Genomic DNA, 22,892 nt, shown 5'->3' with positions numbered 1-22,892 from the left:
GGGGAGGGGTTGGGGGGGATGTAGGGGAGCTTAAGAGGGCATTGTGGGGCAAGGGTTGGGAGAAGACGGGCAACCGCGAAGGAACCTGCTGGTGGAAGGATGGGGGCCACGTCAGCTTCTGGGGTGCCGCCTCCAGCTCCGAGCGCAGCCCTAAGGGACATTTGCCTTCATGCGGAAAACATCACTTGATGGAGCTTGACAGATCCGGATGACTGTGAGAGCTGGACGGGCAGCGCGCGGACGTCAGGAAGCAGGTCTGCCTGCGTCTCCTCTCGGCCAGGGCAATGGCTGGGCTGTCACTGCCCGGGGACCTTCGTGGCATCCGCCAAGACAGCATCCAATGAAAAGAGTTATCTGGACAACTCAGGCCACAGACCAGTGATGGGGAGAATGTGGCTGAGTGACACGGGCCATTTGTCTACGGTGACAGGACTCTCCTGCAGGAGAAGTCTGCGGGCAATCTGTCCTGTGCTCCCGGGGCATCTGCTGGGCTGGCCGCACGTGGCAGTCGAGGTCTGGGCAAGCTGGAAAGCCAGCCTGAAGCTTCTGCCAAGCGCAGCTCAAAGGACAAGAGCCACACCAGGGGAAGGAGTAGGAGCCAGGGCTGGAGGCTCGGGGGCCCCCTTCAGTCTCCTTCCAGCTGGAATTCCCACCCCAATCCAGGGGCACGGGGTGGGGGGCACAAAGACCAAGAGGTTGGAAGGAAAGGGTGCTGGCTCAGCCTGCCACTTGCCAGCTCTGTGACCCTGGCCGGGTGACCTTGCTCAGTCTCCGTTTCTCACAGTCACTTGAAGATGCACAGGAAGCAATGAGTGGAGATGCCTGGCACATAGCTGATGCTCTACCAAGAATGCTTGTCTTTTCTTCAGACCCTCCCAATGCCAGAAAAATCACCGCAGGGGGCGGCTCTTGCTTGAGGGGAGTCTGTGATGCTGTGTTCACACGTGAAGAGTTAGGAAGTCTCTGTGTGCAAGGCTGGGGTAGGGGAGGGAGAGGGTGAGGGGAGACTCACCACCCGTCTGATAAAACTGAGGCCGCTGAAGTTCAGAAAGCTGAGCGCCCTGCTCAGAGCGAGGGTCAAAGCCCTGTTGTTCATCCCTGTCTGTCTCTGCGCGCCCTTGAGGTTACTGCCAAATGGCCTTGGGACCTCAGAGCTGCCTGGCCCAGAGGGTCATGACGACCTCCTGCTGTGGTCTCCCGCTGGGAGCCAGTCTGCAGCTGCCGCCTGACGGATCAGCTGTGGAGGCTGAGACCCACAGCACCTGAAGGGAGTTGTGCAGCTGTCTGCGTGGAGCACCTGCTGGGAGGCTCCGGGAGTGGGAGGGTGGTGGGGGGAGAAGGGAGGGGGCCCTTCCAGGTGCTCAGCCATACAAGGTCAGAGGAAGGACACAAGCAGGATTTAACAGCTGGGAAGCTGGTCCCCTTCAAAGTCTTTCTTGCCACATGTTTCTTGTAACTCTCTGCAAGGCCCTGAGAGGGTGAGTAAGTTAACTGAGGTCACCCGGCAAGTTGACAGCAGAGCTGGTATCTGAAACCAACATGGACTTCTAAATCCATGCTCTTTCTCTTATTCAACTCTGCCTTTCTTGAGGTTCAGGGGTGAGCAGGGAACCCTGGCGATCTTTCCCGGGATGATGAAGGGGAGACCCTGCTGTGTGGTCCCTCTCTCAGCAAAGCAGACCTGGGCTCGGAGCCCTTGCTACCTCCTGACTTGGGTCATGAACACCTAGAGCTGAGACTTCCTGGGGAACAGCCAACAGCACCCAAGTAGGAGGATCAAGCCTACTGGGGACCCAGCACGGTGCTGGGGGTGCTCAGCACCAGCTTGGGAGTTAGCAACCCAGATGCCCCTTGGACAAACATTCTCCAGGTTTGCCAGGCACAAACATCCTTCAAGGAGGTCTCACATCATAGTGGAGCTGGCAGAAAAGACTGCAGGAGGGGAACTGAGAGAAGGGAGAAACGTGGGGGCAGAAGCCACATTACCCCAACTCTCCACATGGGAAGCAGCCCGTGAGCCTCAATATCCTGTTGCAGGAACAGAGCCCTGGGATTCCCTGCTGGTTCAGTTGGTAAAGAATCTGTCTGCAGTGCAGGAGACCTTCGTTCGAGCCCTGGGTTGGGAAAATCCCCTGGAGAAGGAAATGGCAACCCAATCCAGTATTCTTGCCTGGAAAAATCCCATGGACAGAGGAGCCTGGCAGGCTGCAGTCCACGGGGTCGAAAGAGCTGGACATGACTTAGCAACTAAACCAAAAAAAAAAAAAAGAGAAAGGAATAGAGCCAGTTCAGTTCAATTCAGTCGCTCAGTCATGTCCGACTTTTTGCGACCCCATGGACTGCAGCACGCCAGGCCTCCCTGTCCATCACCAACTCCCAGAGCTTGCTCAAACTCAAGTCCATTGAGTCGGTGATGCCATCCAACCATCTCATCCTCTGTCATCCCCTTCTTTTCGTGCCTTCGATCTTTCCTAGCATCAGGGCTTTTCCAATGAGTCAGTTCGCATCAGGTGGCCAAAGTATTGGAGTTTCAGCTTCAGCATCAGTCCTTCCAATGAATATTCAGGACTGACTTCTTTTAGGATGCCAGACTCCAGTATAATTCTAGGCAAAACTGAATGCTTAATTCAAGAGCCCGGGACTTGCTGCAACGGGGACTGTCCTGGGACATGAGAATGGGGTGGGAGATGCAATCCTGGAGGATCAGTGGTGCACAGTGGGCAGGGGCCGCCCTCTGCTGGCTGGGACACAGGACTGACTCTCTACAGACCCTCGGAGAAAGGACAGAGAGGACCCAAGACTCAAGAAGAGCGAGCCAAAAAGCCACTTGAATGATGCAGTCAGGGCAGAAAATGAATCAGAGCTCAAGGAACAGAAGAGAAGGGGTAGACCAGAACTCAGAGTCTGGTGGGGACAGTGTCCAATTCCTGGCTCAAATGCTTGCTAGCTGTATGACTTTTCACAGGTGTCTTTACCTTGTGGAGTCTTTTAAGTTTTTCCACCTAAAAAATAGGGATGATGGTATATAATTTACAAGAGTTTTGTAGGGAATGAATGAGATAATGCATGTGAGACCCTTGGCACAGTGCCTGACAGCTCCTAGCACATAAAGATCATTCTACCCCTGAAGGTATATTCAGGCAGGAAGGAGAAGTTAATCAGAGACTCCAAGAGGCCAGACAGAACACACGAGAGCCTGCTCCAAAGGCAAGGAACACTCCCAGGAGTGGTGGCCTAGGGCATGCACAGGGAATGGATCGGGCAGAACCCAGATGCAGAGGAGAGGGTGCAGTGGGGAGGATGCTGAGCCTCTGAGGTTCAGTGTCTTCTTCTACAAGATATGATTCCACACTCATAGATGCTGGTGAAGGTTCAATGAGGTAGTAAGTGCAATGACATTCAATTTGCCTGCAATGCAGAGACCCGGGTTCCATCCCTGATCCGGGAAGATCCCACATGCCCTGAAGCAACTAAGCCGGTGCACCCCAGCTTCTAGAGCCTGTGCTCCTGAGCCTGGGAGCCGCAACTACGAAAGCCCAGGCACCCTAGAGCCTGTGCACCAAAACAAGAGAAGCCACTGCAACGAGATGATCATGCACCACAGCTAGAGAGTAGTCCCCACTCGCCACGACGGGAGAAGAGCTCTCGAAACATCGAAGACCCAGCACAGCCACAAAATTATAAATAAATAATGGTAAGTTAAAACAACTAACGGTGATGTCATTCAGCCCAGGAAATAGCTGGCTCACAGAGGCAACCAACATATTTGGCTGCTAATTTATCCTGGTATCTGTCCCCTTGCCAAAGGGCTCTGAGGCGAGGCGAGGTGGGATGAAGTGCCGCCTGCCTTCCTTCCTGGTGGTGGTGAGATGGGGTGGTGAGGAAGGTGCTGAGACTCTAAGGTGTCAGAGGCTCCAGGTATTCAACAAACCATCGGCAAACGTTGATGCCTGCCTGTTGCCAGGACTTTGGCTGAGCCCTGAGGATTCGGGGATGCTGGACTCAGTGGATGCTCTTCAAGCGTTCATGGTGGGAGAAGGATGCTAGAGAAGCCATGACAGGTGCCGGCTCAGCAGGACCCGGGCGGTGAAGGGGCAGTGCAGGGAGCTGGAGGAGGGGAGGCAGAGATGCTACCACAACTCACAGTTTCAGAAAGGAGACCGCCTTCGCGTGGGCCTCCACCAGGAGACAAGGAGAGAGGCTAGCCTTCAAAGTCCCAGGGTTGAGACTTTCTAGTTCATCATTGTAACCACAGGGCATATCACAGAGCAGGATAAGAACCTGGCACAGAGCAGGCAGGCAAAAAACCCTTGTTAAATAAATTCATAAAGTCCGTTAGGAGTCAGCGAGCTTTGTTTTAGGAAACAGATGTGCTTGTCCGGCCTTGTGCCTAAACCAAAACCAAACATGTAAGTCAAATATAATCTGGGAACTTCTGTGCCAAGAAATCTAATAATGGAGCCATTCATAAGATCATCGAGCATTTCTTAATGGGCAAAAATCCACCCCTTCCCTATTATTGCCCTGGCAGGAATTTTGTTGAGGCCGAGTGTGGCTCTCAAACTTGCATCTATTTCAGAACACCTGAGAGAATAGTTACACTGAATTTGGGCCCAATCGTCAGAAATTTTGGAGCTAGTCCTCTAGGGTAGGATTGAATCTGCATTCCCTACTGCCTTCAAGGCAAGTCTTTTGATTCAGGGAATTGGGTAGTGCATCACAATTTGGGAAACAAGGGCTGCATTCTAGAGGGTGTTCTTTTCAGTTTTTTAAAAAATTTATTAGGCTGCACCAGGTCCAAGCTGTAGCACACGGGATCTTTAGTTACAACAGTGCAGACTCTACGCTGCATGTTGGGTCTAGTTCCCTGACCAGGACTGAAGCCAGGCCCCTTGCATTAGAAGCACAAAGTCTTAGCGACTGGACCACCAGGGAAGTCCCTAGAGGGTATTTTTTTTTAAATCAGGGGTAGAAGTGAGAGAGATCAGGGGTTTAGGGGCTCCTGGAAGCTGCCATTCTGACCACCGCTTCCCCCCTCACCCTGCCCATCACAAGACAGATGTTCTCAGTTTCTGGGGAAGACAGTCAACTTCTGAGAAGCCCACTTCCCACTTCACTGTTTGATGGCCTTCATCATCTCTTTCCCCCAAGCCACCCACCCTCCACCAGTTTGTGGTCCTCCACTTTAGGGCACACGGGGACCCCATGGGAGCTTTACAAACACTGATGCCTGGCTCCCACCTCTGGGTGTTCTGACTTAACGGATCTGGGTGTTGGTTCTAACGGGCATCGAGGTTGCACTAACTGCTCTACATCCTATATCCCTGGCTTCCCTCTGGCCCAGAGATCAACATCAGTGGATCACTCTGAATCTCCCCCTTGGCCATGTCACCAGTGACCAGAAGAGGGATCTGGAGGAGAAAGATGAAGCCATATGGAGGACCAGACTTGGAGGATGGAGGTTGCAGACTGAGGACAGAAAAGAGGGTTCCTGGAGGTAGCAGAGTTCACGCCTACAGTGGGGGCCCATTCATCACCCTGATTGCCTTTTTCCCTGTCTCCCTGGGGTTGGTAGGCAGGAGGTAAAGAGGACTAGAAGGACTCCTGGTGGGACAGGTTGCTGGCAAATTGATTCTGCCCCAACCCTGGGGCAGGCGGAGTGAGCAGCACTCATCAAACCTCTCGCCTTCTTCCTGCCAGGCCCAGTGTGCTGCTGCTCAGAGGAAGGAAGGGGAGGCTGAAACTGACGTGGCTGCAGAAATTGACATCAGGTGCCAGACAGGCATTTGCTTAACAAACTGGCTAATTTTAACCTCTGTCTCCCAGACCAAAACTCTTTTGAAGGGAGAAGGAACAAAAAAGAGAGTGATATTTAACGCATTTCTATTTCTGTGCTACATAATGTCTCTCTGAGGTGGCAAGTTTGAGCCTAATTGATTTCTTAGTCAAAAGGGAAAAAAAAAAAAAAAAAGGCAAAAAGGAAAAACAACAACTGAGAAACCTAACCTCACGTTGCAATCAAACCTCTCCAAGTCTGCCGACTGCTGAGCTTTTTTATTTTTTTAAGACTGGCCAAGTGACTTGCATAATTTAAGATCTTTTCTAGCACTGATCAGCCTGCTCTGGCCAAGCAGTTTGCTGATTAATTATTAATCAGACTGAGTTTAGGATGAGTAATCAGCAAGAGTCAGGGCTAATTTGCAAATGTCCCCCAGGAAGGTTATTACTTAAAATACTTGGTGGAGAGGCTCCATGTTAACCTTTGCAATTAGCCACAGGACATTGTTACTGGTGAGGCACGAGTAGGCTTCTCCTCCCAACAAACCACTCTTGGACACCTACTAAGTGCCAAGTCCTGCCTTTGTAGCTTTCCAGGTTCTGTATGCAGTGGCGGGGAAGGGAGAGGATAGAAAAGAGACAAATACAAAAGCCAGAAAACACCAGAGCTTCACAAATACCTCAAATAAAACAAGATGTCATGATAGAGTGAGGGGTTCCTTTAGGTTGCATGGGCAGAGAAAGTCTTATTTTAAGGAGGGGAAATTTAAATTGAACTCTGCGTTTCAAAACTGCAGAGGTCTTTGTGTGTGTGTGTGTTTCTTTGTTCTTTTAACTATGAAGAAAGAGGGTCTCAAACCCTGGAAACAGCTAGTGCAGAAACCCTAGAAGGGAATCTGCTTGGCCCATCCAAGGGACAGGAGGAAGGTGAGTGTATCTGAGGCACAGTGAGTGGGCGTGGGTGATTGGATGGAAGTCAAAGAGGTGGGCAGGAACCCAATAGTGTAGATCTTGTAGGATTTGGTTCTAAGTGTGACGGAAAGCTGTGCTAAGTCGCTTCAGTCATGTCTGACTCTGTGTGACCCCATAGACGGCAGTCCACCAGGCTCCCCGTCCCTGGGATTCTCCAGGCAAGAACATTGGAGTGGGTTGCCATTTCCTTCTCCAATCATGAAAGTGAAAAGCGAAAGTGAAGTCACTCAGTTGTATCCGACTCGACGGAAAGCTCCCCCCTTAAATAGGGGGGAGATAATGTGATGTGTAAACATCAGCTCCTACAGTTGCTGTATGAAGAGTGGATTACAGAAGGGGTAGAAGCTGGGAAGCAAAGCCCTTGAGCAGACAGATGCTGGTGGCACAGAAGGAGCAGAGCAGATTCCTCTGGAGATTAAATAGAGGTGGAAAAGGCTGGGAGAGGACATAGTGGCAGGAAGGAAATGTCCTATGTCCATAGACAGATGAGTAAGTAAATAAACAAAATGTGCTACATACAGACCATGGAATATTATTCAGCCTTAAAAGGGAATGGAATTCTGATACATGCTATAATAGGGATGAGCCTTGAAAACATTATGCTAACACAAAATGTATGGATGTGAGAGTTGGACTATGAAGAAAGCTGAGCGCTGAAGAATTGATGCTTTTGAACTGTGGTGTTGGAGAAGACTCTTGAGGGTCCCTTGGACTGCAAGGAGATCCAACCAGTCATCATAAAGGAGATCAGTCCTGGGTGTTCATTGGAAGGACTGATGTTGAGGCTGAAACTCCAATCCTTTGGCCACGTGATGCGAAGAGCTGACTCATTTGAAAAGACTCTGATGCTGGGAAAGATTGAAGGCAGGAAGAGAAGGGGACAACAGAGGATGAGATGGTTGGATGGCATCACAGAGTCAATGAACATGAGTTTGGGTAAACTCCGGGAGTTGGTGATGGACAGAGAGGCCTGGCGTGCTGCGGTTCATGGGGTCACGAAGAGTCGGACACAGCTGAGTGACTGAACTGAACTGAACACAAAAAGAATATTGTATGATTCCTCTTGTAGGAAGTACCTAGAGTAGCTGAATCCATAGAGATAGAAAGTAGAAGGTGGTTACCAGAGAATGGGAGGGGAAGGGGAGTTACGTTTAATGGGTTCAGAGTTTGGCTTTGGGAAGGTGAGGGAAGTTCTGTAGATGGACAGTGGGGCTCTTTGCATAACAATGCCAATGTACTTTGTGACACTGAATCATACACTTAAACACGATTAAAATGGCCAATTTAACATTATTTTACCACAATTTAAAAAAGTCTGCTTTGAAGTGTTCATTTTGAGATTCCATTAAGAGTTTGAGATTCCTGTTCATATATATGGATCCCAAAAAGGTCCCTCAGGGCTGAACATTTACATTGAGAGTCATTGGTGTGTAGGTCATATTGAAAGTCAACCTGTGATTCATCGAGATTACCTGGGAAAGAGGGTGAATGGAGAAGAAGAGGGTCCCAGGACCCCCTGCACAGTCCACATATAAAGGGTGGACAGAGGCTGAACCATGCAGAAGACAGCAGAGGTGACAGAGAAGGAACGGCCATAGGCAGCTAGCTATGGGTTGAAGGCAGCCAAGAGAAGGAACTAGCTTAAGGGTAGATGGCCCGTGTTGCATGTTGCCAAGAAGCCACGTCACATGAAGATGGGGCAGTGACACTGGTCACTTTCCAAGGTCAGCTTCAGTGGCAGGTGGGGCAGAAGGTCAGCTTCAGTGGCAGGTGGGGCAGATACTGAGAAAGGGATCTGTCTCAGCAAGTGTGGTAGCACGGTGGAGCTGAGTGATGGGGGAGTTTGGGGCGTGCTGTTTTTGACTTCAGATGGTAGATACAGAACACGTCTCTATGTTCTTAAACATTAAACAATGTTTGATAGGGAAGAAAAAAATGATGAAAAAAAAAAAAAAAAAAAAGATGATTCCAGCAGGGAAATCTTTAGAGAAGAACAGATCTGCAGCATAAAGGAGAGGCTGTTCTTTGACAAGAGCTAGGGCATTTGTCTACTGAAATTTGAAGTGTGGCAGACAGACGCGCTCACCAGTCATTTCATCTGCTATCATGTTCCCAGGCTCCCTTATGGTTAGGTTGAACCATGTGAATATTTCTTTTTTTTTTAACTTTTTATTTTGTATTGGAGTATAACTGATTAAAAATGTTGCGACAGTTTCAGGTGGACAGCAAAGGACTCAGCCATACATATACATGTATCCATTCTCCCCCAAACTCCCCTCCCATGCAGGTGCCACCATGTCTAGAGCAGAGTTTTCTGTTCTATACAGTGGGACCTTGTTGGTTATTTATTTTAAATATATCAGTGTGTACACGTCCATCCCAAACTCCCCAGCTATCCCTTTCCCCGCTCCTTGCCCTCTGGCAACTAAGTCTGCGAGTCTGTTTCCGTTTTGTATAATAAATAGGTTCATTCGTATCTTTTCTTCTTAGATTCCTCATATAAGGGATGTCATGCTGTGTTTCTCCTTCTCGGTCTGACTTACTCCATATGACTATTTATGGCCAATGAAATGTGAGTGAGAGTGATATGTATTGTATCTGGGCTGAGGCAGTGAAAAGCCCATGCTAGATTCGCCACTCTCTTTGCCTGCTATACCATTGGACAAGGCCAACATACTCCAGATAGTGGATCTACAAGATTCTAGATCCTGGATACTCCTGGGTATGACTACGTGGATTAGAGAGACTCCCAGAACAGACGTGTAGCATGAGCAGGAAATAAACCTTTGTGGTGTGATACTACTGAGTGTCAGGGTTAATGGAGTTCAAAGAAGGAAGTGGCAAGGGATGAGGCTGGGGTGGCAGGCAAGGGCTGGATCAAGAAGGGCCTATCAAGGGCTGGGATTTTATTCTGTAGACAATGGAAGATGATTGAAAGCTTTTGCCTGGGGCTTAGCGTGTCAGATCTGCATTTTAATTAAACCATTCTGGTAGCAGTGGGGAGGATGAATTGGAGAATGCCAAGAAGCTGAGTGATCAGCAAGGAGGCTATTATAACCCACAAAGAAGAAAAGACGATGGGCTGAACTGGGGGAGTGGTAGTCAAGACTGTAAAGATATGCACAGGAGGTTCATTGGGGGGAACTTAGCAATTAACTGAATGTGACTGGTGAGAGACAGGGATTAGACAGGGATGATTCCCAGAGCTGTGGTTGACTAGGTAGAGGGTAGTGCCATAAACCAAGAAAGGAAACAAACCCTGCCCACTTTAATCATCAGTTATAAATGAAGTTGGGACCTGTTGAATTGGAGGCATTGGTGAGATATGAAGGGAGAGTTGTCCAATAAGTACTTGGCTCCAAAGCCTGATACTCAGTGGGGAGGACAGACTAGGGAGCCACATTTGAGACCTGTAAACAGACAGGTGGCTTATCTGAAACCACGGGAGCAGATAAGCTAACCCAGGAAGAACATGGGGGGATGGGCAGAGCAGTTAGGTGAGAACAGAATCTTGTGGTCATTGAAGAAGACAGAGAAGGAATGGTCAGAGAGGTCTAGAAAAATCATAGCGAGCAGCCTCAGAAAGAAAAAAAGAGAAAAGGAAAGTTCTGGAAGAAGCAGTAAGCAACAGTGTAAAGGAATGCAGAAGTATCTAGTAGGGCGACACCTGAAGATGAGCTTTTGGCTTTGGCATCGGAAGTGGTAGTGTTTGGGGTCGGGGGCTGGTTCTCTGATGATGATCTTAATGGGAATAGTTTCAGGGGGAGGCTGGGGGTAGAAGCCATGGTGAAGTAGGTAGAAGTTACTGGGGACAGAACACTTAGAGGCAGCCAGGACAGACTGCTCTTCCAAGAACTTAGATGAGAATTTCCCAGAGACGCTGGAGTTCTACTATCCCATGAAGTCTCTCCATTGTGTTCAAACCAAGCCTGCCTTCTCCCTTCCCAAATGACAAAGTCCATTGAGTCTAACGCCATTTGCCACTTCATCAGATTATCAAATGCTAGTTTTCCGCTTGCATCTTGCTTCTCTGGTGAGTTGTGGGTGTCGCACATCAGCGACTGGATGAGGAGAAACTGGGATTACGAGAAGTATAAGCTCAGGGACAGAACTAGGTCAGTCTTAGGGAGCTGGGAGAAGTTGTAAAAGCAAGGGACAGACAAAAACCAGAGTGAAACACGGGCTAGGTAATGCCAAGAGCACGTAGAACAAACATCCATGGCCAAGTGGGAAGGAGACCAGGACTGGGGCCTCGAACATTCTGAATGAACTAACATCATTCTGGAAGGCGGATCATGCCAGGACGAGGGGCCTCTGGAAGGGCCCAGAATAGCACCTTCCATCTGTCTTCACGGCTCCATCGGGCATCTGGCAGCTCCTCCAGAGAGGTCGACAAGAGCATCTCACTGTCTGGTGCCCTTCACGGTCCTGGCACGGGCCGCCACGCAGACGCCGTGCTTATTACCAACCTGTTGCACGCAGTCGGACCCACGGGGCGCAGGCCAGCTGCCCGACTTCGGCTTCCCACACACAGAACTTGGCCAAGTCGCCGGCTCTAGAGGAGACGCTATGCCGACAGCGGACGACCCCGGCTCGCTTCCTGCCCCGTCAAGCTGCAGCTCGTGTTCTCTTTCCGAGAACAAGTTCTCAGCGACGCAAACAAGAAAGTCATGTGGTGCGTGCAGAAGCCCCAGCCTTGCGCTCCAGATCTCCGGGCCCGGGCTGCCAGCAGCATGCCAGGGCTCTAATCCTTTCCCACTGCTCAGCTGCAGAGCCCGTAATGCCACTTCCAACTCCGAGAGATACGGGAGATGAGATTTTAAAGGGCTGGTTATTTATGGACTTGCTCCTGATGGAAAGAACAGATGTAATTTCATGGGCTCCATCAGAAGAGAACAGCTTCTCGGGCTGGTTTAAAGCATTGTGATGTGGCAGGAAAGGAGAGGGAAGTGAGGTTGTCACAGACCCACAGGGAGGCAGGAGGTTCTGAGTCTCGGCTGGAACAGGCCCATCCCCTTGCCAGTTCCGGGTGCCACTGGGCTTAACAGCCTCAGGCATGCACCATCTCTGCCAGCCTAAGACCTTGACCCTGCCTTGCTCCTGATATTCAAACAGACTGAAACCCCAGAGAACAGGCATAGACCTTACACCACTTGCCTGTATGAAGTTCAAAGGAAAATAGGGCACTGTGACATGGGTCTTTACACGTGTAATTCCCGCTGCCTGAAATGCTGATCCTGAGTGCCTCCCACGGTGGCTCCTTCTCAAGTCTTAATCTTAGATCCTGTCCCCCAAGAGAGGCCGGCCCAATCCCTTTTACTTAAGGTCTCCAGAGCTATTATTCCCCATCCTGTTCATTTCCTTCGTGGTACTCATCACAGCTGTATTTTACATATATTCTGTGATTCTTTTTTTCATAGCAGTCTCCCCAGAGTAGACCAGAAGTCCCGCAAAAACAGAGACTTCATTTGTTTTCTCCACCCCTGTATTCCCAATGCCAGGCTCACTGTCAGACAATGGAAGGGCTTAAGTAGTTTGAATGAATGAATAATGACAGAAAGATGCTGGCAGGGAAGATGGAGGTGGTAAGGCTGACTGAGATGTTGAAAGGAGACACTGCTGATAATGCTGCTGGTGCTGATCCTGAGGATGGCTTCTCAAGGCCCTGCCAGAATACATACTTAAACACCAAACTCTTCAGCCATAGTTATTCCTGTCCCATGACCATCTCCACTAGTCTCATCGCAAACAGTGTGTATCAATAACCAAGGGCAACTGTGTCCCCGTATCTTCTTCCTTGCTGTGGCCTTAACTTCCCTCTCTGTGCCCATTTCATGCTGGGGAGGCCAGCAAGCATGACCACCCCTTGGCCCTGCTCCTTCCCCTGTGTTCCTCTGCTGAATGACCCTACCACAGCCATCAAGCCAGAAACGGGATTCACCCCAGACTCCTCCTCTGCCTTCATTCCTCCTTTCCAATGACGCCCCCAAAGCAGCTGGCTCTGTGTCTGAGGTGTTTTCTGAGATCACTGTCTCTGCTCCATCCCTTTACAACTACCATAATTCAAGGCTGGATGATCTCTTGGCTGAGTGGTCACCGAGTTTTACAGCTGGCTTCTGAACCTTCTATGAACCCAATTAAGATTCAGGGTGATCATGTTCCTTCTCTGCTTAAGATACTTCAATAGCTTTCTTTAGTCTACGGAATCCTCTCCCCGTATATGAATGTGGGGACGAAGTTCTTTACGACCCATGCTCTTCCTGTGCTCGTCTCAGACCTCGTCTCCTGCCCTTGCTTTCTTGCACCCTGCACTCCACTTGCAATGCTGCCAACACACCAGGGCTCTTTCTGGCTCCACGTCGGTGATAAACTTTTGCTCACCCTTCAGTTCAACTCCAAAGTCACACCATCTGGGACTCATTCATCTGAGTCCTCCCAGTAGCCCCTCTACTGTGATGGAAGACTGAGTCCTTTTAGGAGGACATTTTTTGTTTCTGTCTTCCGAGTGACCTGGTATTCCTTTGGTGAACCACTTCTTTCCCACTTCCAGTCAGAGGTTTGGGTAGGACAGATAGCTATGTGACCCGGGCCTGGCCAGTAAGAATATCATCTAGCTGTATACTGATGTTGAGAGCAGAGCACATGATTCAATTCTGGTCCAGTCAAGGACCATCTGAGGGCTTTTGTGGGAACCATTAGGAAAGACACACTTTCTTTCTGCTGCTGCTGCTGCTGCTAAGTCGCTTCAGTCGTGTCCGACTCTGTGCGACCCCATAGACGGCAGCCCACCAGGCTCCCCTGTCCCTGGGATTCTCCAGGCAAGAACACTGGAGTGGGTTGTCATTTCCTTCTCCAATGCATGAAAGTGAAAAGTGAAAGTGAAGTCGCTCAGTTGTGTCCGAATCCTAGCGACCCCATGGACTGCAGCCCACCAGGCCCCTCCGCCCATGGGATTTTCCAGGCAAGAGTACTGGAGTGGGGTGCCATTCTTTCTGCTAGGACTGCCAAATCAGTAGGATGGGGAAAGCTGAGGTTGGTGAGCTCTGCTACCTCATGGGCAAAGTTTGCCCAATAGTGAAGCCAAGATCTAGGAAGACAAAGCTGTGGGAGGGGGAGAAGCAACTACAGATGACCTTATCTACATGCCTTGATCCAGCAGTGCCTGAAGCCAGTCTGGACTTCTCAGTTATAGAAGACAACATATTCCCTTTCTAGCTTGAATCAGCTGGAGATGGGTTTCTACATCTTGAAAAAAAAAAAAAGAATCGTAGCTATTACATTTCTTTTTTAGCCCCAGGGGAACTTCTGTATACCTCTAAGAAAAGTACCTAACACATGCTATTGTAAAGCACTTAATTATATGCTTAATTATATGCCTCTCTGCCCTGATTGTGAGCTCCAGGGTCCTGTACAATGCATGGCTATTACATAAACATCTGTGGAGTAAATAAATATCTCCCTGGGGATGGGACTGTGTTTTTGTCTCCCTGCACCTAGCAGAGCCTAGTTCATAGAAGGCTCTCAATAAATGATTACTGAAAATAAAGAGGGAAAAAGTAACAAAGAATGAAAATGATCTAAACCAGTGGTTTGACAAAATATATATGAATGAATAAATAAGTGAATAGTTATTAACAAATCCCCATTGGCATGCTGTTTTCATTCTAATTATATCTGAATCTAATGACTCTTGAATGAAATATCTAGTTAAAAGTCGCTGAGATCAAATGGTTCTAGTTGGCTCAAATTCCATGGGCAAAATGCTTAATAATTAAAACTCAGTGTTTCAAAAGGAGAAATTGTTACTAGCAAAATTTCAAACTGAATGTCTGTATATTAGATGGGAGTTTTTGTATCCCCACTTATAAACATAAAAGCAAACCAATGAAGGGAAACAAAGTAAAGAAAAATCCTCAAAGTTGAATCCAGAGAGTAGGTTGAACCTGCTTTCCAGGGAAATTCTCTTTTCAAAAACAGCTGAAGGGACTTTCCTGGTGGTTAAGACTCCACACGTCCATTACAGGGGACACGGGTCTGATGTATGGTTGGGAATTAAGATCCCACATGCCTTGGAGTATCAGTTCAGTTCAGTTGTGTCCAACTCTTTTCGACCCCATGAATCACAGCACGCCAGGCCTCCCTGTCCATCACCAACTCCTGGACTTCACCCAAACTCATAAGCATCGAGTCGGTGATGCCATCCAGCCATCTCATCCTCTGTCATCCCCTTCTCCTCCTGCCCCCAATCCCTCCCAGCATCAGAGTCATTTCCAAACAGTCAACTCATTGCATGAGGTGGCCAAAGTACTGGAGTTTCAGCTTTAGCATCATTCCTTCCAAAGAAATCCCAGGGCTGATCTCCTTCAGGATGGACTGGTTGGATCTCCTTGCAGTCCAAGGGACTCTCAAGAGTCTTCTCCAACACCACAGTTCAAAAGCATCAATTCTTCAGCGCTCAGCTTTCTTCACAGTCCAACTCTCACATCCATACATGACCACTGGAAAAACAATAGCCTTGACTAGATGGACCTTTGTTGGCAAAGTAATGTCTCTGCTTTTCAATATGCTATCTAGGTTGGTCATAACTTTCCTTGCAAGGAGTAAGCGTCTTTTAATTTCATGGCTGCAGTCACCATCTGCAGTGATTTTGGAGCCCCCAAAAATAAAGTCTGCCACTGTTTCCACTGTTTCCCCATCTATATCCTAGGAAGTGATGGGACCAGATGCCATGATCTTAGTTTTATGAATGTTGAGCTTTAAGCCAACTTTTTCAGTCTCCTCTTTCACTTTCACCAAGAGGCTTTTTAGTTCCTCTTCACTTTCTGCCATAAGGGTGGTGTCATCTGCATATCTGAGTAACCTCAGATATTTCTCCCGGCAATCTTGATTCCAGCTTGTGCTTCTTCCAGCCCAGCGTTTCTCATGATGTACTCTGCATAGAAGTTAAATAAGCAGGGTGACAATATACAGCCTTGATGTACTCCTTTTCCTATTTGGAACCAGTCTGTTGTTCCATGTCCAGTTCTAACTATTGCTTCCTGACTTGCATATAGGTTTCTCAAGAGGCAGGTCACGTGGTCTGGTATTCCCATCTCTTTCAGAATTTCCCACAGTTTATTGTGATCCACACAGTCAAAGGCTTTGGCATAGTCAATAAAGCAGAAATAGATGTTTTTTCTGGAACTCTCTTGCTTTTTGGATGATCCAGCTCTTGCCTTTGAGTACAGCAATAAACAAAAACCAAACAACTCCCCTGCCCCCCCGAAAAAAAAACAACAGCTGAAGTCTATTGGGCCGCCCTGGGGGCAGGACCTGGGAACACTAGGCACTGGAGTCGACTTTCTCCTCTTTTTTCCCAGGTGGAAGGGGCTACTGAGGCTCAGAGGTGGATGGCAGAGTCTCCAATCTCCAGGGTGGGTGCATGGTGAAGAGAATCCTCCCTAGAGAATCCCTGGGACCAGTTCCTGGGCCTGTGTCTCAGGGGTCAGGGAAGTGAGCTCCTACATTGGCCAGGAGACCCAGGCAGCAGCCCTAGAATGATGCCCTCCCACCCATCATCTCCCTCTCTCATATCAAAATGGTACCCATCCTTCAAGGCCCGGCTCGAATGCAGGCCCTGCCTGGAGGCCCCAGTCTCCTGCCCCAGGACAGCATCCTCCTCTAAAACCCTGCAGCGTGTTCTCCTCCCTTTTCTTATTTCGAATGTTCAGTGGAGGCAAGGTTGTCACATAGAGGCCTGTGGGGGGCTAGACTTGAGGGCACAGAGGGAATGGGATGCTGCTGCTAAGTCGCTTCAGTCATGTCCAACTCTGTGCAACCCCAGAGATGACAGCCCACCAGGCTCCCCCGTCCCTGGGATTCTCCAGGCAAGAACACTGGAGTGGGTTGCCATTGCCTTCTCCAATGCATGAGAGTGAAAAGTGAAAGTGAAGTCGCTCAGTCGTATCCGACTCTTAGCAACCCCAGGGACTGCAGCCTACCAGGCTCCTCTGTCCATGGGATTTTCCAGGCAAGAGTACTGGAGTGGGGTGCCATTGCCTTCTCCAGAGGGAATGGGCAGCAGATCCCAAATGACTGTAGTGAAACGAAGAATGAAATCCCAGTAGACTGAAGAAAGCAAAGAAGAGAGGCTGAGGGGCCATGACTCCCGGTACAGACGGATCCACAGAAGATGGGAGAGTGGTCCTGAGTCTACACAGAAATCCCAGACGCAGGAAGGAGCTTTGAACTCCCTCTACCATACACACCCCCATGAACACACCCTTGTGGCTGGCACTTTAGCTGGCCCCAGAGAAAGGGTGGCTTCCACCTTGAGTGCAGGTCAGGCCTTGCCTGCCCTCCCCATCACAGGAAGAAGCGGCCACAGGGGTGGAAGAGGAGCCAAGGAGGGAGCAAGGCCAACAGATTCTGCATCCTCATCAATCCGAGACAGTGATGGGGCTGTGCCTCCCCCTTCTCTGCAGGATGTCTTCTCCACACTCTGCCCCTTCTTCCCAAGCCTGCAGACCCCCTAGGGTCGCCGGGGCACTGCCCCTGCCCCAGGCCGGCCCAGAGCAGCCATCAGCAGCTGGATGAGTTGAACTAGCCAGCCCGGGGCCTGGGTGCAGGCAGAGAAGAGGTGCTGCTGCTCACAATGCACTCACAGCGTGCAGCTCTGGGAAGACCGTTGCAACCAAGTCACCCCCACCTGCTGACTCTGCACGGGTGTCCTCCTGTCTGACCCAGGGGCTCTCTGCCAGTTCCCCTCACCTGGTAACTCCCCAGAGCTGGATCAGGCAAGTGTCACTCTGCCTGGTGAGATGCCACTGGGCTTGCAGGCTGGGCCATGGCCGTGGTGGGGTCACCAAGAATCGGGTGAAGCTCGGTGTGGACTCATCGTACCCTTTTTCCCTCAAGAGAGAGAGCACCTTGCTTCTAGCCCCATCCCAGGAGTACGTTAGGCAGCAGTTTACATGTTGATCCCTTCCAACATGCCTTGTAGGTTGGTATAATGAGCCCCATTTTTCAGATGTGGAAACTGAGGTTCAGAGAGGTTAGTAAATATCCCAAGATTACACAGCAGTGAAGAGGTGGATCTGGGTTTTGAGCTCATGTCTGTCTGAGTCCCAAGTCTGCTGTCTGCTCAGATGCCAAGGTGCAGGCTCGACACCTAAGGTTGGAGACACTACGCAGACCTCGCCCCTGTTCTCGGAGGGGTGTCTGGCTTTCTCTCCTCTCATACAGCCCAGGGGAAGCTCCTGCTGAGATGCCAGTGGACAGAGTTCAGCATGAGGCAAAGGGGAGAGATTCTGGGTGGATTTTAACTCACAGATTTTCTCCAAGATGGAGAGGCTGCCTCTGTAATGGCCTGGCAATTACTTCTCCTCATTAGGATAACATGATCCTAATTCCCTCCTGGGACCCAGAAGCCCAGGCTTTAAAAGAATCTTCTGCATCCCTTAGTCCCAGCCCTCTGAAAAGTCCAGGGGCCCATGAGGAACTGGAGCCGTGCTGAGCGTATTTTCATAGAATTGGAGAGGAAGGAATAGGGCTCCCTGAAGATCACTGCCAACAGATGGGGTCAGAGCAGAACAAAGACCACTATCCACCCCTGAGAAGGATCAGTGAGCAAAAATTGGTCCCTAAATTGAGTTCAGTGAACTAGAAGTATGTATGTGTCAGGGGGGTTGACTTGCTGATGTGTATATGGCAATGACTTGGAGGAGCGTGTGTCCTTTGGCTGTGTGAGTGTGTGTGGGGGTGGGGGTAGGGGAGTAATACCAAATCTGCTACGTGGATTGTAACTCTCAAGTCAATTCAAGCCCAATTTGGCTCCTGGTTAATCACACACACAAAAAGACAATTAACTTTAGGGAGAGCAAGTCTGAGACACTTGGGACCCCCTCAGCATGACAGAGTTGCAGGGTTCAGTGCTCACCACAGTAACAACCTTTTCCCACTCAAAACATGTATGGTCGGATTCCCAGAGGCCAGGGATGGACAAGCACAACAGGAAGCGGTAGTCCACTGATTGACGCATATACATCACAGGACTTTACAGTTATGGCAGACACCATTATTATGTACCCCCCCCCCCCACCCCCATCTTTCATTATGTCAGTGCCATTGATTATATCCTGCCACCTTTTTGGCTTTGAATTGTCCTTTGTTTTATGAAATCATGTTCTGAAGAGTTGGCAGGATTTTTTGTTGTTGTTCTCTAATATCCTTGGAAGAAAAGTTATGACCAACCTAGACAGCATATTGAAAAGCAGAGACATTACTTTGCCAACAAAGGTCCGTCTAGTCAAGGCTATGGTTTTTCCAGTGGTCATGTATGGATGTGAGAGTTGGACTGTGAAGAAAGCTGAGCACCGAAGAATTGATGCTTTTGAACTGTGGTGTTGGAGAAGACTCTTGAGAGTCCCTTGGACTGCAAGGAGATCCAACCAGTCCATCCTGAAGGAGATCAGCCCCGGGTGTTCTTTGGAAGGAATGATGCTAAAGCTGAAACTCCAAAACTTTGGCCACCTCATGCGAAGAGTTGACTCATTGGAAAAGACTCTGATGCTGGGAGGGATTGGGGGCAGGAGGAGAAGGGGACGACAGAGGATGAGATGGCTGGATGGCATCACTGACTCGATGAACGTGAGTTTGAGTGAACTCCGGGATATGGTGATGGACAGGGAGGCCTGGCGTGCTGTGATTCATGGGGTCGCAAAGAGTTGGACACGACTGAGTGAACTGAATATCCTTATTTGGAAAAATAAAAAATTATCAAGCCTATGTTTTCCCAATCATTTGGAACTTGAAGTCCATGAAGTCCAAACCCTAATTTAAAGTCTCCTGCTTACATCCTCTTTGAAGGGGAGGAGAGTGTAGGAACTGAGTCAGGGACAGTCCATGCCACCATCCTCTTCTGAATTATCACAAATCTGCTACCTGATAGAGGAGGCGTGATTTAGTCACTAAGTCGGGTTTGATGCTGCGAACCCATGGACAGGGGCCCATCAGGCTCCTCTGTCCATTGGATTTTCCAGGCAAGAACACTGGCATGCGTGTCATTTCCTTCTCCAGATAAAGGAGATAGTGTTGTTTTTTTTTTCCCCCTCTAAAAGGTGTATCTGTTTTCTCAACAGATGAAGGGATGTCTAGTTGCTCAAATTCACCTTTCCAGATGTTGTCTTTCTCTGCTTGGTGAAGAACTCAAGAGAACATCCTAAAGTCCTATTGCTTTGATCCAGTGATAAAAGCAATACACTCATAAAGCAGGAGCATCCCATTTTCACATGAGTCCAGGGATCCATAAAGGAGAGGGGCTGGGGAGGGAGCGGGTTCTTTGCACAGACGTCCTGAGCCTGCAGCTTTGTTCATCCATAACTGCTACGCAGGTATAAATTAGAACAACAAATGCATCCTGCCTGGCAAGGGTGACACAGACCCTGTAAATGATTATAATTTAATCTTACGGCAGAGTTCTGAATGACTCCCCTAACAATTTCCTCTGCTTAATTCCTTTCCCACTGAGTGACTTAATAGGAAAAGGAATACTCTTTCCCGTTTGTTTCCCTCCAGAAGTTTGGACAACCGGGTAGACTCACATCCGGCGGGGGGCAGGGGCGGGGGGCGGGTGGAGGCTGTGGGAGGCCATTTGGCCCACGGATAAACAAGTGCATTAGTGCATTGCAGAGGCCTTGGGGCTGGAAGAGAGAGAACCAGCAAGGATATCCATCTCCGTATCTGTTTGCAGAAGTGCAAGCTTGGCTACAATCCATCAAGAGACCTGATGGAGGGAATTGTGTCAGTCTCACAAGGGAACGCACCGCCACCGCGACAGCCCTCCTCAAACACCGTGTGACGCAGTGCGCCGGCGTGACCAAGAAGATGGGCTTTCAAGTCCAGCTAACCTGGGGGTGAATCCCAGCTCTGCTCCTTACTACTGTGTGACTTCCAGCCAGTGACCTAACCACACTGGGCCTCGTTTTCCTCATCTGCAAAAGGAGGAAGATCATGCTACCTACTTCATAGAAGTCTAAATGAAATTACACCTGTAAGAGCTTAGAATCAGCCTGCCATATAAAAGCTCAACAAATACTGTTTATTTACTAAATAAATTCTAGTCTCACACCAATTACATTTCGGAGACATGTGTAATGATATAGGAAAAATTTTCATGATATAATGTTAAAATGTATAGTGACTGACATATTTTCAGATCTTTATTTTTTAATATTAAACATATATAAAAATGCCAGCTAGCTTGATCTAGGCAAAGCAAAAAGGCCAAAGGGGAATACATCAAAACGTTAATACTTGTGGGACTTCCCTGGTGGTCCAGTGGTTAAGAATCTGCCTTGCAGCCTAAAAGAGGGGGGAGTTTGGGGGAGAACAGATACATATATATGTATGGCTGAGCCTCTTTGCTGTCCACCTGAAACTGTCACAACACTGTTTACGGGCTGTACCCCAATACAAAATAAAAAGGTTTTAAAAAAATGAATCTGCCTTGCAATGCAAGGGACTTGGGTTCGATCCCTTATTGCAGAACGAAGGTCCACATGTTGCTGGGCATCTAAGCCCACAAACTGCAACTATTGAAGCCCGAGTGCTCTGGACCCTCAGTGCCACAACTAGGGAGCCTGGGAGCCACAGGGAATGATCTCGAATTCTGCAACCAAGACCCAACGCAACCAAATACAGAAAACGTTAATACTTGTTATTATTCATTTCCCTATACCTTTTAATATTGTCCATGTTTTCTATACGGAGCATATGTATGACATAAACGATCAGAAAAATAAGTATTTTACAAAAAGAGGGCAGGGAGACAGAAGGTCTTCGGACTGGGCAGGTCACTAGGAGTGCGGTTTGGTGGACAGTCATCTAGACTTTCATCCCAACTCCAAGCACCAAATGTCCAGTCCCTGCCCCCGGACCAAGCTCCACACAACAATCAACCGTCAGCTCGTGTCCGCCTGTCTCAACACCCCATCCGGGGCAGTAAATGACCTGACTTGGCCAAGTTTTTGCAACACGCCTATGACACCAAAGTCTTCTGACCCCCAGGTCAGAACACCTTCTACCACAACATGAAATCTGAGTTTCCTGGTCCCTGAAGCTCCAAGTCCATATTTGGCAGGAGTCTGTTCCCACTTTTTCCCTCTCAAATAGTCATGCTTGGGGCCTGTGGTGGATTTGTCTGTTTTCCTCACTCTCAAAGGGCCATGTCTTACTCAACTGGCCTTCCTACAACAAAACCTGGTATAAAAGAAATGTTCAACATCAGCCGCTCTTGTTCTTCCTCTCCCACCCTTCCTCCCCTTCCCCGCCCATGCCTCTAGCCTGCTGACCACTGTGTCTGTCTTCCCAAGGGACTATCCATCCCTGACGCTTGCAGCTGCCACCTTCTGCTTCACTCAGGCCCCTCAGTGACACCTCCTCCTTCTCAGTCCCAGGCAGCGAGCCCCACCTTCCCCGGCACCACGCAGCAATCAAGACTGCAAAGAAGCACACCTGAGCGCATCCTTCTGTTGGCTCCCCATATGCTGACCCAGGTCCCCCTGCTGCCCTCGTCCTGATAACAGAACCACCAGAATACAAGAGCACATTATGAATGTTGCGCCACCATTCTTGAGGCTTGTCACCCAAACAGAAAGCACGTCACTCTCTAAGCCAGCCCCAGCTAGGGCCCACCCCATGGGTCCAAGCCTGGGAGACCACAAACAACCAAGGCCGGTAAGCCTTCATCATCCATCTCCTCCCAAACCTGCCGACACCAGAGTCTCCATGGCAGCAGAGCACAGCTCATAAAAGCCCTGCTTTGTGGTGAAGGCAAACAATAGGAAGTAGGTTAGCCCTTCCCGCAGGAACCAAGGCGTGACAATGCCTCTCCCGGCTCGGAACCCTGGGCATGGGAAAAGCAACTGCCACTCAACGTTCTAGTCCCTTTGCTGGATGCTTCCAGCAATGGGACAATATTTCAAGTCATTTCACTGAGACCCTATCCATGTCCTGAGACCACTGTTAGTCTTAATGCAAGTTCCTTGACCAAATCCCATCCTGATATTCTTCAGCGAGGACATGCTTCAAATCAGGTACCAAAATCACTGTGAAAATTGACCCCAGCTCTGAAAATACGCAGTGACTTCTCATTATGAGGAAAG

At 49.2% G+C, this 22,892-nt stretch overlaps 1 protein-coding gene across 1 annotated transcript in view; it reads right to left on the bottom strand.

Moving 5' to 3' along the window:
• CSMD2 (CUB and Sushi multiple domains 2) overlaps positions 1–22,892 on the bottom strand; it is a 655,591-nt gene that overhangs the window by 402,342 nt on the left and 230,357 nt on the right. The gene's annotated exons all lie outside the window — the stretch shown is intronic.

This window comes from Bison bison, unplaced genomic scaffold (genome assembly GCF_000754665.1).
Source record: "Bison bison bison isolate TAMUID 2011002044 unplaced genomic scaffold, Bison_UMD1.0 scf7180017864158, whole genome shotgun sequence".
Lineage (NCBI taxonomy): Eukaryota > Metazoa > Chordata > Mammalia > Artiodactyla > Bovidae > Bison > Bison bison.
This window is presented reverse-complemented; position numbering and strand designations above follow the sequence as displayed.